General features: G+C 45.9%; 1 non-coding gene across 1 annotated transcript; it reads right to left on the minus strand.

The window, feature by feature from the left end:
* Positions 1-4206: 4206 nt before the first annotated feature.
* On the minus strand, positions 4207-4404 carry LOC139263624 (U2 spliceosomal RNA). Its single transcript, XR_011593176.1, has one exon. It is a non-coding gene; the product is annotated as a U2 spliceosomal RNA (small nuclear RNA).
* Positions 4405-15197: the final 10793 nt, after the last annotated feature.

The following is a 15197-nucleotide window of genomic DNA, read 5'->3' on the forward strand; positions in this document are numbered from 1 at the left end:
TTCAATGAGTTCATGGCTGAACATGCAACTTCAGTACCCCATTCCTGCTTTCTCACCATACCCCTTGATTCCTCTAGTAGTAAGGACTCCATCTAACTCCTTTTTGAATATATTTAGTGAATTGGCCTCAACAACTTTCTGTGGTAGAGAATTCCACAGGTTCACCACTCTCTGGGTGAAGAAATTCCTCCTCATCTCGGTCCTAAATGGCTTACCCCTTATCCTTAGACTGTGTCCCCTGGTTCTGGACTTCCCCAACATTGGGAACATTCTTCCTGCATCCAACCTGTCTAACCCCGTCATAATTTTAAACGTTTCTATGAGGTCCCCTCTCATTCTTCTAAACTCCAGTGAATACAAGCCCAGTTGACCAAGTCTTTCTTGATAGGTCAGTCCCGCCATCCCGGGAATCAGTCTGGTGAACCTTCGCTGCACTCCCTCAATAGCAAGAATGTCCTTCCTCAGGTTAGGAGACCAAAACTGTACACAATACTCCAGGTGTGGCCTCACCAAGGCCCTGTACAACTGTAGCAACACCTCCCTGCCCCTGTACTCAAATCCCCTCGCTATGAAGGCCAACATGCCATTTGCTTTCTTAACCGCCTGCTGTACCTGCATGCCAACCTTCAATGACTGATGTACCATGACACCCAGGTCTCGTTGCACCTCCCCTTTTCCTAATCTGTCACCATTCATATAATAGTCTGTCTCTCTGTTTTTACCACCAAAGTGGATAACCTCACATTTATCCACATTATACTTCATCTGCCATGCATTTGCCCACTCACCTAACCTATCCAAGTCACTCTGCAGCCTCATAGCATCCTCCTCGCAGCTCACACTGTCACCCAACTTAGTGTCATCCGCAAATTTAGAGATACTACATTTAATCCCCTCGTCTAAATCATTAATATACAGTGTAAACAGCTGGGGCCCCAGCACAGAACCTTGCGGTACCCCACTAGTCACTGCCTGCCATTCTGAAAAGTCCCCATTTACTCCTACTCTGCTTCCTGTCTGACAACCAGTTCTCAATCCATGTCAGCACACTACCCCCGATCCCATGTGCTTTAACTTTGCACATTAATCTCTTGTGTGGGACCTTGTCGAAAACCTTCTGAAAGTCCAAATATACCACATCAACTGGTTCTCCCTTGTCCACTCTACTGGAAACATCCTCAAAAAATTCCAGAAGATTTGTCAAGCATGATTTCCCTTTCACAAATCCATGCTGACTTGGACCTATCATATCACCTCTTTCCAAATGCACTGCTATGACATCCTTAATAATTGATTCCATCATTTTACCCACTACCGATGTCAGGCTGACCGGTCTATAATTCCCTGTTATCTCTCTCCCTCCTTTTTTAAAAAGTGGGGTTACATTGGCTACCCTCCACTCCATAGGAACTGATCCAGAGTCAATGGAATGTTGGAAAATGACTGTCAATGCATCCGCTATTTCCAAGGCCACCTCCTTAAGTACTCTGGGATGCAGTCCATCAGGCCCTGGGGATTTATCGGTCTTCAATCCCATCAATTTCCCCAACACAATTTCCCGACTAATAAGGATTTCCCTCAGTTCCTCCTCCTTACTAGACCCTCCGACCCCTTTTATATCCGGAAGGTTGTTTGTGTCCTCCTCAGTGAATACCGAACCAAAGTACTTGTTCAATTGGTCCGCCATTTCTTTGTTCCCCGTTATGACTTCCCCTGATTCTGACTGCAGAGGAACTACGTTTGTCTTTACTAACCTTTTTCTCTTTACATATCTATAGAAACTTTTGCAATCTGTCTTAATGTTCCCTGCAAGCTTCTTCTCGTACTCCATTTTCCCTGCCCTAATCAAACCCTTTGTCCTCCTCTGCTGAGTTCTAAATTTCTCCCAGTCCCCGGGTTCACTGCTATTTCTGGCCAATTTGTATGCCACTTCCTTGGCTTTAATACTATCCCTGATTTCCCTTGATAGCCACGGTTGAGCCACCTTCCCTTTTTTATTTTTTGCGCCAGACAGGAATGTACAATTGTTGTAGTTCATCCATGCGGTCTCTAAATGTCTGCCATTGCCCATCCACAGTCAACCCCTTCAGTATCATTCGCCAATCTATCCTAGCCAATTCACGCCTCATACCTTCAAAGTTACCCTTCTTTAAGTTCTGGACCATGGTCTCTGAATTAACTGTTTCATTCTCCATCCTAATGCAGAATTCCACCATATTATGGTCACTCTTCCCCAAGGGGTCTCGCACAACGAGGTTGCTAATTAATCCTCTCTCATTACACAACACCCAGTCTAAGATGGCCTCCCCCCTAGTTGGTTCCTCGACATATTGGTCTAAAAAACCATCCCTTATGCACTCCAGGAAATCCTCCTCCACCGTATTGCTTCCAGTTTGGTTAGCCCAATCTATGTGCATATTAAAGTCACCCATTATAACTGCGACACCTTTATTGCACTCACCCCTAATTTCATGTTTGATGCCCTCCCCAACATCACTACTACTGTTTGGAGGTCTGTACACAACTCCCACTAACGCTTTTTGCCCTTTGGTGTTCTGCAGCTCTACCCATATAGATTCCACATCATCCAAGCTAATGTCCTTCCGAACTATTGCCTTAATTTCCTCCTTAACCAGCAATGCTACCCCACCTCCTTTTCCTTTTATTCTATCTTTCCTGAATGTTGAATACCCCTGGAGTGAAAGCAAATTGAACCAGTGGCATGAGTAATGAGAATGAAATTGTTACAGTTGATGACTTGATTTAATGTGTAACTGGACAACCACAGTATACTGTGAGAAAAACCTGACCAGAAACAACACAAAAATGTATTTAAATGGTCTATGTCATTTTTTATAGTGATAATCAATTCACTGTAATTACTATTGAGTTGGAAAGCAACAACCGAGAATGGCTAGTGAAAAATGTAATTCCCTCCGCATCCAGGATAGGACTTAGACCCCTTCAGGAATTACTGAATTCATATTTACCAGTAGCTTTTCAAGTAGAATAGAATCTCCATCAATCTGTTAGCTGATGTAATCAACATGTTTTTATTTTGGTTTGTTTTCCATGCTGTCAAGTAATCAGCTGGCGCAATGGTCACGGAACTGATCCCTTAGGTTGACAGATGTGGTTCCTGTGGCTATGCAGGGAAATTAAAAAAGTAGGGGGAAAAAGGCTCTTAAGTGCCTGTCAACTATATGATAATGATCTCAATTGGGTCCCCTGCTGCCACTGCTGATCGGGTTGGCTCAACAATGACAGACGCACCTGGGGGTAAGGCGCGTGGGAGCAAGATGACAGTGGGTTCCCGACCCGCAATCAAAAATAACAACTTTACCATCTGACCTGCCACTGATCACGCCCGCTACCACCCTGGAAAAATCAGCTCCTTGCCTTTGTCTAGAAGTCCCTTTATGGCCTTAGTGCTTCTCACTTTTGCAATTTTTTCTAGCAGTCTGCTCTTGCAACTCTGGTCTACTATCTGTTATCCACTCGTCCACTGTAATGTCAGCAACAGAGCCTTCAATCATTGTGCTCTCATATTCTGAGACTATTTCCCTAAGCCCTTTCAGCTTCCTGTAAAGGGCTAGACTTTCCATTGACATCTATAAGTGGGTGATATTTCCAGCGTTGGTGGTTTTATTATTTTTTGGGATCGCCAGAATATTGCCCATTTTAGAAACCACTAGTCTCGCTTTTTTAATTTGGGCGTTAACCGTAGCGATTTGAAATGGGTGATAATGATTTATTCTATCGTGCAAGGCAGGCATCCATAGCAATGGCCGTTCTGCGCACGCGTGTTTTTTTTAAGTAATTAATTTTTCCCGCGATTTGGGAGGCCAGGGGTCATCTGCACATGCGCAGAACAATTGAAAGAGAGAGCGAGAGAGAGTCGTTTGAGGAAAGCTGGTGAAAGAAGTGGTGAATTTTGATAGGAGAATTATAAAAATAATAATGGAATACGTGGAGTCAGGTTTAAGTGATGTTGGTGAGGTGGCAGAGGTGGGTGAAGGGAGTGATGATGCAGAGATTTTTTTTAATTTATTTTTTTATATTCGTTGCCAATCTTTCCAATTCTTTGTCAGATCACAAACGCCAGAGGTCACCTTGCACCCATCAAGGATCACTCTACGCCAATGCTCTTAGCCAAAAGGCCTAGAGCCCAAGCACCGTTCCTGGAAGTACTGCAATACCAGGTTCGTGCCATGGAGGTGGATGGGTCAAGCCCCCCACCCACCTCCATGGAGGTGGACGGGTCAGGTCCCCCACCCACCTCCTATTTCCAAAAAGCATAGGAGAACCACCTTCCTGATCCAGGGAGAACCACTTTCTGGTCATGGTTACTCCCCTGTCAGGTCAGTTACGCATGATCTTAGCCAAAAGGCCGAGAACAGAGATGGGTGGGAGAAGGCGTGCCAAAAGATTTAACGAAGAGGCAAATGCTGCCCTGGTCCACGAGGTGAAAACTCGTTGGGCTCAATTAACCAGGGGTGGTCATAGGAAACCGCCACCATGAGTCTATCAGCGGATTTGGGCAGAGATCACCGAAGTAGTGTCATCAGCGGCCCACGATGTCCGTGAGCGAAACCAGTGCCGCAAGCGCTGGAACGACCTTGTTGGTTCCGGAAGAGTAAATATTAAATTTATTAAATGTATAATTATAATTGTAATGATGCAATGGCTCATTCATTCAAATGTAGATCTGTTGGATTGCAATTCAGCTGGTAATCTTGTTGTCATGGCATAGTTCCTAACCACAATCTTATTAAATTTATTCTCAGACCGTAGATATAATCATGCATTCAATTGCATACAAAGCGTATTAGCATATAACGTTAACGATGAATAGCAAGGGCGATGACTAATTGTGAATTATCTGTGTGTTGTTTGTGTTATGTAAAAGTAATAGTATCTAGTAATATTTGTAATATCTGTAATTGTACCTCGGCAATGAGCTTATGCCATGCTCTTGTCATCTTTGCAGAGGAAGATTTCAAAAAACCGTGTGGAGCAGAGGTGGACCGGAGGAGGACCGGCAGAACTGTGCCAGCTCACAGATCTGGAGGAGCAGGCGTTGGCACTAGTGAAGGTGCATAATCGTTCAGCCACCCGTGGTGGTGTTGAACCCGTTTCTGCGCCACGTAAGTACTGTATAAACTATTGGTGATTTAAAGTAATTTAATGCCATTTCAGTATAATATATGATTGATGCAATGTTATTTAATGTTATGTAATTAATGATTGGATCATGAAATATCATTGTAATGCAATGCAATTCTGTACTATCATGATGTTAATTATATGTGACGTCTGTCAGTGATATTTATAGCTGTAGTGGTGCTCCTCGTACATATGGCTGCATAGCATAAGCATTCTCATGTCACCCTGCCCCCCCCCCCCACCTTTTCTATGAACCTCATTTATGTTTTCTAGGTCACCAGTCTCCCCAGGCTCTCCAGGCTCCCCAGGCTTTGCAGGCTCCCTAGGCTCTATCAGGAGGCGATGAGGTAAGAGCTTCTCCACTCCTAGTTCAAGTCCTGTTGTCCACTGAAGAGATGGATAATGAGCCTGTAGCAGGCTGTTCAAATGTTCCTCCGGCCACGTCCTCCTCCACCGAGAAAGCAGTGGGACCAAGCCCCGAGTGGTTCAATGTCTATGCTGACCTCGCGGAGGTTGGTTCGGCGAAGTCGGATTGCTCCTAGACAGGCAGATGTCAACCTGGACATGGTTTAACTGTCTCGGATGAGTGTTAACATTGATCGAGAGCTCCGCCAAGTAATGGGTGGATTAACTGGTCACATTGTCACTCTGACTGCGTTAATCTCAGATGAAATGCCACGAATGGTTGCGGCAATGCAGAGAATGGCGATTCCATAGATGCCATACAGCTGGCTATGGTCTCAGGATACGGCACTGCACCCCAAGGTGCCATACCGCCCTTGTCGACGGATGCGAGTCAGGAGAAAGCAGTTGCTTCTGACTCGGAGGACATTTCTTTGGAAACATCCTCTCCAGATTCTCCAGCCTCAACTGTGACTCTGCTACCGCCAGCCCCTACACAGCAGCAGTGCTCGAGGTGTTCTGCTACAAGGTGGCTTGGTGGTAATGCGGGTAGAAGGGGGGGTGTAAGTGGGAGTGGGTGGGTTCAGACCAGGGGGATAGAGGCAAGGCGAGGCATGGCCGCAAGTAGAGGAGGGGGAACAGTATTTTTTTGTATTTGTGTTGTTCAGTTATTGTTTTAATAAATTTGTTGACTGTTGGGTGGGTGGGTGTTATATTTATAATTGTTTTTGAAAAATTGTTGTTATATATTGTTATATATTACTGTTATTTTTTTTTAAATCACTGTTGGGGTGGGGGTGGGGCGGTGGGGGGGGAGATGGGTGTTTATATTCACATGCATGTTTGTTAAAAAAAATGTTTTTAAATTTTGTAATCATTAAATATTTTTATTTAACTTAACAATGTTGTGCAGTGTCTTCCAATAACAGAAAGGTTAAACATCAATACAAGGTTTGCAAACAATGGTGAGGCTAGGCCAGGCAAGGATGAAACGTAATGTAATGCAACTGTAACTGTCACCAACGTAACTTGCTGACGCAAGTCTTGCAGCTGCATAACTACCACGGGGCTTTTCCTGCGGTCTAGGGTGGGGTGGTGGCATGGCTTCAATGCCAGCCTGATTGTCCTCTCCGAGGTCCTTGTCCACCTCCTCATCCTCCTCTTCCACCTCATCTCTCTCCTGAGGTGGACCAGCAGTCCCATCTGGCAATTCTTGTCCCTTCCTGATAGCTAAGTTATGCAACATGCAGCGCACCACAATGAACTCAGCGACCTGGTCAGGGTGGTATTGTAAGTCACCTCCTGAGTGATCCAGGCATCTGAAGCATTGCTTAAGCACACCAATTGCCTTTTTGCTGATATTGCGTGTGGCGATATGGCTTTCATTGCAGCGCTTCTCGGCTTCCGTCTGGGGCTTACGCAGGGAGGTCATGAGCCAGCCGACAAGGCCATATCCTTTATACCCCAGCATCCAACCGTGACCTTGTGGCTGACTCTTAAACAGGTCAGAGACAGTGATCTCATGCAAGATGTGCAACTCATGGATGCTCCCTGGAAATTTTGCATTTACTGCCATGATTATTTGCTTGTGGTCGACAACGAGTTGCACAATCAGGGAGCGGAATCCCTTTCGGTTCCAAAACACCTCTGCATCCTGAAAAGGTGCTCACAGGGCGATGTGCGTACAGGCTATTGTTCACTGCACCTTGGGGAAGTTTGCTATTCTCGAGAAACCCAAAGCCCTCTCAATCTGTACCTCCCTAGTCATTGTGATGTTTATAAAGTCCATCCTGCGAGCGTAAGGGGCTTCTGTCACTTGTCAAATGCAGCAATATGTGGCGTGCTGAAAGATATCGCAAATGTTGCCAGCTGAGGCCTGAAAGGAGCCCGATGCATAGCAGGAAAGTTCTGCAGTAGCCTTGACCTCAATGGGCAGTGCAATCCTGATGGTGCTGTTAGGCTGCAGATCTCCCATTATGAGCTGGCATATCTTACTGATGACCTCCTTTTGGAAGCGCAGCCTCCTAAGGTACGTGTTATTGGACAAGTCCAGGTATGATCGTTTATCCCTGTAAATGCGTTGGGTGTAAGGTCTCCTCTTCCTCAGCAGTCTGCCACTTCTTTGATTGGGCACATAATGCTCTTCAATAAACCTTCTCCCATCTCTAGTCTGCAGCATGTAAGTTGTCATTAATACTGGCTGAGAAATTACAGGCCCCATTACTATAAATGCCCTATTATGTCTTCAAAATTATTAAATTGTCCTCTGTAAATGCAATAGAAACTCAAAATTCACCACAATGTGATTAGATGGTTGTCAAGAGATTTTAAAATAACCTTAAAAGCACAAATTACTTCAATGCTCCCATGAACTTAAAGCAGCCTTTTATGAAAAGGCTCCAAATTACAAAATGGCGTCCATACCGCTGGGTTAAGATCAGGTGAGTGCATCTTTTCTTGAGCATCTTTTTGGGCGAGATGCCGAAAGTAGCGCTCGGCGATAATCTGGGCGGGATTTGGGCATTAGTTTCCATTATAAACAGTCTTCTGGCGCGGTGCACAAGTGATGACATCAGATTTTATTAAAAAAATATAGGCGGGCAGTTCAGCTAATTCCCGGCGTTAATTGCATGCCAAAAGTTACACCAGCGATAAATGGGCAAAAATTGGGGGTTAGTTTCCATTTATAATCAAATATGGGCATTAAACTCAATCTTAGCGGTTAAATGGGCAGTAACTGGGTGATCCCGATGTAAAGTCTAACCGAAAAGCATCTTTAAAGTCTACATTTTCACCCTATTTTTGGTCTCCTCCCCTACATTCTCTTCTATTCTTGCAAGTGTCCGAATCCCAACTGTGAAGTGCCTTAAGACATTTTGCAGAGGGCTTATTTGTACAAACAAGTTTGAGTTGTTGGGCACATGCCTACCTTTATGGGAGAGGAGTCAAAAATACTGTCCCCTCCCCAACGCAGCTGCGCATGCTCACTACAAAAATTTGGTCCAACCCACTTGTGTTGCAAATAAACACAGCCGACCGTATATCAATATATTACCAAACTGATATTTTGATTAATACATGATTAATACAATTAAACCTGTGGGCTGAGGTCTGTTGCTCGTCAGTCTGTGATTTTCTGACAACTGAGGGTTTTTTTTATTCGATCATGGGATTTGAGCGTCTCTGGCAAGACCAAAATTTATTGCCCATCCCTAATTGCCTTGGGAAGGTGGTGGTGAGCCGCCTTCTTGAACCGTTGCAGTCCGTGTGGTAAAGGTACTCCCATAATGCTGTTACAGAGGGAGTTCCAGGATTTTGATTGAGCGGCGATGAAGGAACAATGATATACAGGATCGACTTCCTGAATCCGGCAACCTCAGGACCGAGGCCGACCTGGTTTTCGTGTTTTTCCGGATGTCAGAATGGCTTTTTGATGTCACGGATCCGGAAACACCCGAGCCCAGGTTCGGGCATTTCTGGATTTCAGAACGTCAGAAAGGCGGTTGCGGGGAGGTTGGGGGGGGCGGTGGGCTGCTCGCCGAGGAGCTGTTCAGGTTGCCGGCCCCATTGATGAGGTAGTCGGGTGGGGCCCCACCGTCGAGGAAATGTTCGAGCGGGGCCCCACCGTCAAGAAAATGTTCGGGCGGGGCCCCGCTGCCGTGGAGGAGTTCCTTGTCTGGCCCAAGGTAGGTGGGGTCGGGCAGCCGAGTAAAGGGGAGGGGGGGCTGCCGGGGCAAAGTCAAGACGGGCGAGGTCGGACCGCGCTGTCGGGGCAGGCGAAGTCGTGGTGAGGTTGGTGCGGGCGAAGTCGGGGCGGGGCGATGTCAGTTCGCTGAGGCGGGGGGGGGGTCCGGATATCAGAACATTTTCCGGTTTCTAGACGACCCTGCCACGGATCGACCCGGTGTCCGGATTCCGGAACATTCTGGATTCCAGAACTCCGGATTTTGGAGGTTGAACCTGTACTTCCAATTCAGGATGGTGTGTAACTTGGAGGGGTACTTGCAGGTGATGGTATTTCCATGCACCTCCTGCCCTTGTCCTTCTAGGTGGTAGAGGTCACAGGTTTGGGAGGCGCTGCTGAAGAAGCCTTGGTGAGTTGCTGCAGTGCATCTTGTAGATGGTACAAAATGCAGCCAAGGTGGAGGGATTGAATGCTTAAGTTGGTGGATGGGGTGGCAATCAAGTGGGCTGCTTTTTCCTGGATGGTGTCAAGCTGCTTGAGTGTTGTTGGAGCTGCACTTAGCCAGGCAAGTGGAGAGTATTCCATCACACTCCTGACTTTGCCTTGTAGAGGCGGAAAGGCTTTGGGGAGTTCGGAGGTGAGACACTCGCCGCAGAATACCCAGACCTCTGACCTGCTCTTGTTGCCACAGTATTTCTGTGGCTGGTTCAGTTAAATTTCTGGTCAATGGTGACCCCCAGGATGTTGATGGTGGGGGATTTGGCAATGATAATTCCACTGAATGTCAAGGGGCAGCCGTTAGACCCTCGCTTGTTGGAGATAGTCATTGCCTGGCACTTGTGTGGCGCGAATGTTACTTGCCACTTATCAGCCCAAGCCTGAATGTTGTCCAGATCTTTCTGCATGTGGGCAGGGAGTGCTTCATTATCAGAGGATTTGCGAATGGCACTGAACACTGTGCAGTCATCAGCGAACATCTCCACTTCTGAACTTATGATGGAGGGAAGGTCATTGATGAAGCAGCTGAAGATGGTTGGGCCCAGGACACTGTCCTGAGGAATTCCTGCAGCGATGTCCTGGGGCTGTGATGATTGACTTCCAACAACCACAACCATCTTCCTTTATGCTAGATATGACTCCAGCCAGTGGAGAGTTTTCCTCCTGATTCCCATTGACTTTAGTTTTATCCGGGCTCCTTGATGCTATGCTTGGTCAAATGCTGCCTTGATGTCAAGGGCAGTCACTCTCACCTCACCTCTGGAATTATTTTGTCCATGTTTGGACCAAAGCTGTAATGAGGTCTGGAGCTGAGTGGTCCGGGTGGAACCCAAACTGAGCATCAGTGAGCAGGTTATTGGTGAGTAAGTGCTGCTTGATAGCACTGTCGACAACACCTTCCATCACTTTGCTGATGATTGAGAGTAGACTGATGGGGTGGTAATTGGACAGATTGGATTTGTCCTGTTTTTTGCAGACAGGACATACCTGGGCAGTTTTCCACATTGTTGGATAGATGCCAGTGTTGTAGCTGTACTGGAACAACTTGGCCATTGTCATGTATCTTATATTATTGTATATAATTGTATTTTATTATGTTATACATGACTGTAATTAGAGATGACTTGTAACTACAAGTTTATTTTATTGTTAGGGGTGTATTTATAGGAGACATTGAATACCTGTCCCAGACAGGTATATAAGGCAAGTGTGGCATTCGAGAGCTGTGTAATAAAGGTAAAGGTCCTGAGTGACCTTGACTTCAGTATGTGCCTCGTGTAAATCTGTACTACAGAGACAAGACTTTACAGTGGCGACAAATGGACAACGGCCAAACCTGCCGGAGGCATATAGACCAAGTCAAAAGCAGATTTACCAACAACACTGCTGAACCAGAGGCAGACTACAATGTGGAACTCACACCACACCTGGTAGACAGACAGAGAAAACAACCTGAGGAAAGGGCAATCCCAACAGACAGCCCAGGCGAGACACCAACAATCATACTAAACGAAACAGACAGCCCAGACAAGATACCAACAATCACACCAAAAGAAAAACAGACACCAAGGCAAACAACTGAACCACAACTAAGACACTCCACACAAGAACGTAGACCACCTAAGAAACTAAACGTAGAAAGACAATAAGACCTAAGTGATGTCATGTATCTCACACTACTGTACATAACTGTATCTTACCATGCTATACATGACTGTAACTAGAGATGACCTGTAACCACAAGCTTACCTTACCACCAGGGGTGCACTTACAGGAGACACTGAATACCTGTCCCAGATAGGTATATAAGGACAGGTCTCAGGCAAGTCTGGCATTCGAGAGCTGTATAATAAAGGTACAAGTCCTAAGTGACCTTGACTTCAGTATATGCCTCGTGTAAATCTGTACTACAGAAACAAGACCTTACAGCCAGAGGCACGATTAGTTCAGAAGCACAAGTCTTCAGCACGACAGCCGGGATATTTTCAGGGCCCATAATCTTTGCTGTATCCAGTGCACTCAGCCGTTTCTTTATATCACTTGGAGTGAATCAAATTGGCTGAAGGCTGCCTTTTGTGATGGTGGGGACCTCAGGAGGAGGCCGATATGGATCATCCGCCCGGTACTTCTGGCTGAATACCGAGTGATAGTGGTGGAGGAGTCTTGGACGTTGGCTGAAAGGTATGATTCTGTGAGTATGACTATATCAGGCTGTTGCTTGATTAGTCTGTGGGACAGCTCTCGCAATTTTAGCACAAGTCCCCAGATGTTAGTGAGGAGGACTTTGAAGGGTTGACTGGGCTGGGTGTGTCTTTGTAGTGTTCGAATCTGGTGCCTAAGTCGATGCCGGGTGATCCGTCCAGTTTTATTCTGTTGTTTTTCTTAGCGGTTTGATACCACTGAATGGCTTGCTAGGCCATTTCAGAGGGTAGTTAAGAATCAACCACAATGCAGAAATATACTCAATATTATCACTAGAACAATGAAAAAGGAAGTTAGAAGAAATGTTTTCACGCAGAGGGTTATTAAAATATAGAGTTCTTTACCACACATGGCTATTAAAATGGAGGGGAGAAATTCCATGCAGTGAGTTGCATTGCCTTTACACCAATGACTCCCTAAGCAAATGCTCTATGCGGAGCTCCTTCACGGCAAATGAGCCAAAGGTGGGCAGCGGAAACGTTACAAGGACACCTTCAAAGCCTCCCTGATAAAGTGTGACATCACCACTGAAACCTGGGAGTCCCTGGCCGAAGACCGCCCTAGGTGGAGAAAGTGCATCTGGGACAGCGTTGAGTTCTTCTACTCTCAAAGCCGAGTGCGTGAAGGGGTCAAGCGCAGGCAGTGGAAGGAGCGTGCGGTAAACCAGTCCCACCTACCCCTTCCCTCGATGAATGTCTGTCCCACTTGTGACAGGGTCTGTGGCTCTCGTATTGGACTGTTCAGCCACCAAAGAACTCACTTCAGGAGTGGAAGCAAGTCTTCCTTGATTTCGAGGGACTGGCAATGATGATGATGATGACACCAATGGAAACCGATTTGTGCCCTCTAGTGGTCTGAAGAGGTATCGACGCAGGAGTTTCCTGGGTCAGCTCATATTCGCATCCGTTGGAGGAGTCTTTTGTGTAAGTCCCTAGCAAATAATTTTACTGTGCAAATAATGGATATTAGCACGCACAAAGCAACGTGTTTAGACCTTGCGAAAGCCAGCAATCCCGTAAACCTGGATGGCCTTATCTCGCTGCTGGGCCTTGTGTAATATCAGAGGTGATGAGTTCCCCAGTCCTCCTGTAAAGTACATCAGTTGCCTGATGAATCCATGCTAGTTCTGCTATTATAGGCAACCTGAAATGATCCATAAAAATTGAGTGTGGTGGTCACCTTTATTGCTACAGAGAGAGCAGTGCAGGCAGAGGACCATGGCTACAGGTCGTCGTGCAGTAGATGACGGAACTGCCCTTTTGCCTCTTTGGTGAAGCTCATTCTTCTCATATATCTCCTCATTAAAGTCCTCAAATAACCTCTCCTGGCGGTATATTCTATATGTATATATATGGCTCTGAAATGCTGGTCGGAGGCTTCTTTCGGACGAATGCCTCCGGCCTGAGAATTTTTACCCAATTACCTGGTGGTCCTGGATGCGCCTTCGATTCTGGTGGGGAGGTCTTCTCTTCCCGATCTTCGGAGCATGTTCCCGTCCTTGAGGTTCCAATGCAGAAGGTGCAGTCACGTGTGACTGCACAACCAATCAGGTACAGTATTCTCATTAATAGCAATGAGAACTCCGTAGCTGTGAGTTTTCATTGCTATTAATGAGGAAAAAAACAACACACTAAACGCAACATAAAAAATAAAAAACACATCTCACATAATTAAAATTAATTGAAATTAAAATTAATAAATGTCAGAAAAAAAGTATATTTTTCTGATTTTTAAAAAAGTTTTGTAATTAGGGTTTAAAATAAACTTACCTTAGTGGGCAGGGTTTTTAACAGAAAAATGTGTTTTAAAATTTGAGTTTTATATTGTTTTTATATGTTTTAAAACTCTTACGCTGGTAAAAGTAGGCTGAGTTTTAAAGACATTTGCTGGGCAAGAGATGGGCAAGTACCACAATCTTGCCCATGCGAATGCCCTCGCTGCCGAGATGCGTGCGATCTGTCAAGCCAGAACTTGACAAATTGGAAAAGTTGGTTTTCGGCACATGAAATTGCGCGCCAAAAAACGGCTTTTGCGATGCCTTCCCGGGTCTGTACACACTCCGTACTGAACCGGGGAGGCCGGAATTTCATAGGCCATATAGTGCATCCTCCTTAAAGGCTGCCTGACTCTCCTTTATTCCATCCTTGCCGCTCTTCATCATAATAATAATTGTAGACAATGGCATCCCTTATGCACTGTCATACTTGCTCCTGTGAAGCTGTCATTGTGGTTATGGGGTGGGGGAAGGGATGAATATCTGCTGGTCGCCTGACCCTGCCAGAAGCAGTAAGAAGCAAGTGCAGCTCTGTGTAGGCAAAACAGCAAAAGAACATTGCAAAAAAGTGTTTCCTAACTGATCAAATTGCTTGTGAAAGTTGTTCGGGTAAGATACTGCTCACATAAAAATATAAATCGGACCTGTTGAGTATTTCTGGCATTTTCTGTTTTTATTTCAGATTTCCAGCATTCGCAGTATTTTGTTATCAGATACTCCTCAATTACGAGTGTCTCAGCTGATGTCGACAACAGATGCACTCTAGAATTCCAACGCTGCCTTCGCAAGATCATGCAAATCCACTGGGAGGATAGACGCACCAACGTCAGTGTTCTCGCTCAGGCCAACATCCCCAGCATTGAATCACTGTCCACACTCAACCAGCTCCGTTGGGCGGGCCACATCGTCCACATGCCCGACATGAGACTCCCTAAGCAAGCGCTCTACTCGGAACTTCTACACAGCAAGTGAGCCCCAGGTGGGCAGAGGAAACGTCTCAAGGACACCCTCAAAGCCTCCTTGATAAAGTGCAATATCCCCACCGGCACCTGGGACTCCCTGGCCCATGAGAGGCCTAAGTGGAGGAAGAGCATCCGGGAGGGCGCTGAGCACCTCGAGTCTCGTCGCCGAGAGCATGCAGAAATCAAGCGCAGAGAGAGGAAGGAGCGTGCGGCAAACCAGGCTCCCCACCCACCCTTTCCTTCAACCACTGTCTGTCCCACCTGTTACAGAGACTGTAATTCCCGCATTGGACTGTATAGCCACCTGAGAACTCACTTTTAGAGTGGAAGCAAGTCATCCTCGACTTCAAGGGACTGCCTATGAGGATGATGTATAATTCTCAGTCTAAGTCATCCTGAGTGTGATGCAATTATAAATGCAGGAAACTTGGATTTGCAACATGACTGGTCCTCATTATAATATATCTAAATGAGGACACTTGGATGGATTGTAGGAAGGACAAAAAAA

The sequence above is a fragment of the Pristiophorus japonicus genome, chromosome 4 (assembly GCF_044704955.1).
Source record: "Pristiophorus japonicus isolate sPriJap1 chromosome 4, sPriJap1.hap1, whole genome shotgun sequence".
NCBI lineage: Eukaryota > Metazoa > Chordata > Chondrichthyes > Pristiophoridae > Pristiophorus > Pristiophorus japonicus.